The 3,736-nt window shown below is 34.8% G+C and overlaps 1 protein-coding gene across 1 annotated transcript in view; it reads left to right on the top strand.

Annotated features, from left to right (window-relative positions):
* The window catches only part of LOC117113484, a 39,717-nt gene that overhangs the window by 19,822 nt on the left and 16,159 nt on the right, over window positions 1-3,736 (top strand). The gene's annotated exons all lie outside the window — the stretch shown is intronic.

The raw sequence follows: 3,736 nt of genomic DNA, 5'->3' as shown, positions 1-3,736 counted from the left end.
AAAAAAAAACAAAGCCCCCCCCCCCCCGAAAATATATCCTAGAGCCGCCAAAGAGGGTAACAAATTTGAGTTAAAGAGAGGAAGAGCTAATGAGTTCAGTGACGATACAGCAGTGTGCGAAAGGAGAGCTCGATTATTTACCACTTATTGGTGGGACTGAGGTGGTGGGCGTGGCGGCGTGAACTTTATATTGTCCCCCGGTCAGAAAATCTCTGGATCCGCCCCTGGACAAAGTGTTAGTATTTTATTAGACAATTACGAGGTCCCCGTCAAAGTGGAATATCAAGCAATACCGTAGTGTGTGCTATATCTCTGTGAATTCTAGTAGCCGTTTACTTTAATTTTTTATGAGTATTTAATTAAACGTCCGTTTGAAGTGGCTGTGGACATTTTGGGTGGGGAATTTATACTAATATAAAAGTGTTGTCAAGTGAGTCAACTTAAGGCATTCGTGAATTGAACACGTCGTATTAAATAGTTTTTTTGGACTGGTGGCCCGGGACTACTCCATTGAATCTACTAGATACACTGTATGGATTTCAGACCTTCACACGTTTTTCACAAAGATAGGAAACTGTTGAAATTGTTATCCTATTATTGGTTTCTGACATGGTAAATTATTTGAAATTTGGCTGCAAATGGGTCTCTCACTAAACAACGACTATAACTTTTTTTCTTACTGCCTTTTCGGGCACCGCCCATTTATGCTGCACGCTTCGGGATACAGAATTTACCTTCAAGTCTTCAAGTGGAAATCGACTGGTTCATTTCATTGAGTACGAATTTTCGTTGCGTATTATCTTCATTCGACTGGTTCGTAAAATAGACTTCGTTGACAACGAAAATTAACGTAACCAGAATACGTTACTCAGCGTTGTTATGCACGTGACCAAAAAAAATATGGCCGATTGGTCAGTTTAGCAACAACATTTGCGTTAATATAATTTAGATTTAATTTCAGAAAGTAAAAATTATAATATTTACCTACATTGAAGTCAAAAAATAATTGTAGGCTAAACTGAGAATTCAAGAACTGGATGAAAACATTTTTTTTTAACGAAAAACCATACTGCCACAATCCGAAGCAGCCCTGATTACGCAGCGTGTATCGAGGTAACTATGCAGCCATTTTGTTTTGTCGAGTATTAATTACCAGTTTTCTATTCGACTGGTCATCTTCCGATTCGTTAAGGATTTTACCACTGCGCAGGTGGGCGTGGTTTAAAGAAGAACGACCAGTCGAATACGTTGCTTCCATTAATTTTGTGCGATTTGTGTCTCTCATTTAGGGGGCGCTATTCGAGGAAATAAAAGACTTGGGACTAATATTTGAGGAAGGTGTACATTCCAAATAAGGCTCTAGAGGGGCGTTTATTGGAGGGGGAGTTTATTCAAAGCGGGGTGTTTATTCGAATAAATATTGTGACAAAATAATAACGTTAAAGTACAGTTACACTGTGCTATTTCATTTCATTTATTCATCAACAATAAAAAAGACAAATAGCATAAATATAAAAATGCAATGATGAAAAGGACAACCAAAAAAACTCAGAAAGAGCTTGTAAATGTAAAAAGGTGTAAAAAGTAAAAAAAAAATAATAATAAAAATAGATGTGTATAAGAGACAGGAGTATGTACTGTTTTTAGTTAGTGTGTATATTTTTTTACATTTTTTTGTGAAGTCAGAACATCATAAATAAAAATTCTTGTAGTTTTATAAATTAAGCAGATTTTTTTTGTATTTGATTTAATTGACTTGCCTTTGAGTGTGGAAATAATAATGAACATAAATATAGTGACAATGATGAAAATAGCGATGATAAGCTATTATTATTATTAACATGTTGAATATGTTAATATGTTAATGCTGCTACCGCTATAAGAAATGGGCCTATGCCCATACATATATATTATATATACCTCTTACAATTTGTTGTTTTTAAGATATTAAGCCAAACGTATATGGTATACCAATAGAAAAAACATGGGTGGGGGAAATTTTCAACTGACCAATTGAAGGCCATGCAAATTAGGCTTGAAGACCCTATAATCTGAACAATAGCCCTAGCACGGTATAAACAATCAGGAGGATTAGTTTGCTCAGATCGTGTTACTGAGCGCAATATCCTTTGTAGTTTACCGCTAAAGAGAAGGGCTTTATTCAAATTTTATCATTGACGGTTATTTCTCATGAGAAAATATATATGCTTGTTATAAATTTTCCGCTTAAATAGAGAAATACCAAATAAATTCCATAAAGTTAATTATACACACATAATATAGTCTTGTGGTTATACTATATAAATAACTGTTACCATAAATATGTTGTTTTTTTACTGTAAAAGCACAAGCTATTTATTTCTATTTTAGAATAAGAATATCTTAAAAATATAAAATAAAAATATACTAGACACTGCAGTTTTTCTCTCTTTATGCGGATTTAAAACAATGTTTATTTCTGAAATTTTCTCCTGGTGGTAAGAAGGCGCATGGACGATTGTTTGAAATAAGATACAGTTAAGTAATAATTAAATATTAAAATGGAAAGTAAATTTAATCAAGAAAAAATTCTGCTACAGTAGGCCTACTAGTACAAATCTGTGTAAAAAAACTCACCAAAATAATATAAATATTTAACATTCCCAAAGGTGGCAAAAGGCCGGGTGGAACGGGCCTGGGTGGCAACGGGCCTAGGGTGGCAACGGTCCATGTGGCAAAAGGCCGGGTGGCAAAAGGTCGGGTGGCAAAAGGCCTTGCACCAAATACGTATGGACGTAACTTGGTTGACTCTTCGCTCAAAGTTGTGTGACACTACCTAAAGGTGAACATAGGCCTACTGTTCGCAATACCAAATTTTAAAAATACATAGTGGTATAAATAGGTAGTAATTAGAATAATTACTTCATGTATCTAAATTTGCAATGTTAATAATAATGATATGAAAGCAGATGTTCAATTTCTCGTAAAATGAGTAGATACTCTTAATTAATCTCAGGCTATTTGAAATGTTTATTACCTACGGAACACCGATAGACATTATATTGGGCATTAAACACGTAAGCACACTGGGCTATATTTAACTTTGTTAAATTGATTAAAATAATACATTTTTATTTCAATTACTTTTTAAACAAATATACCAATTAGTAGATATTGATTTATACGCTAACTTTCGTCTTGTCAACAATACTTCATCAGGCTGAATGAGCTTGATGTTTCGATGTTTGTGAAACGTCACGAGTTACAAAACAAGAAACTATTCGATCATATAATACATTTTCATTTTAATAGCCAATATAAAAAATACTCTAAATTTTATCAGCTATAACTAATTAGTTAAAACGGCCTATGTAAGTTGTAAGTTATAATTCTATATAGTTCAGTCGTCTAATCTTCTCTGAGTTACCAGGCCCGTAGCCAGGGGGGGTTTTTATGGTTCGGGCGAACCCCCCTGTTTTCTAGCGAACCCCCTCAAATTTTTGAATGAGTCCCACCCGTTTTTAAATTGTAGCCTGCATTACAAGCCTACATTCATAGAATATGTCAGCTTCAGAAGTTCGGAGATTTTAATTAAACGCAATTCCTTTACGATGGCACACATAAGGATGGCAAACATCGATAAAAACACGGCTGCCGTCTCAACTTTCACTGGCCTTTGGCTGAATGTTTGTAAGAAATGTACCAACCGGTAACGAAACCCGCTGCTCTCTGCCTGAATAGTGATCGTAACTGAAAA

Source organism: Anneissia japonica, unplaced genomic scaffold (genome assembly GCF_011630105.1).
Source record: "Anneissia japonica isolate Jap-2015-1 unplaced genomic scaffold, ASM1163010v1 scaffold493_len2256704_cov171, whole genome shotgun sequence".
Taxonomy (NCBI): Eukaryota; Metazoa; Echinodermata; class Crinoidea; order Comatulida; family Comatulidae; genus Anneissia; species Anneissia japonica.
The sequence above is the reverse complement of the archived record's forward strand: the minus strand, read 5'-3'. Positions and strand labels throughout refer to the sequence as shown.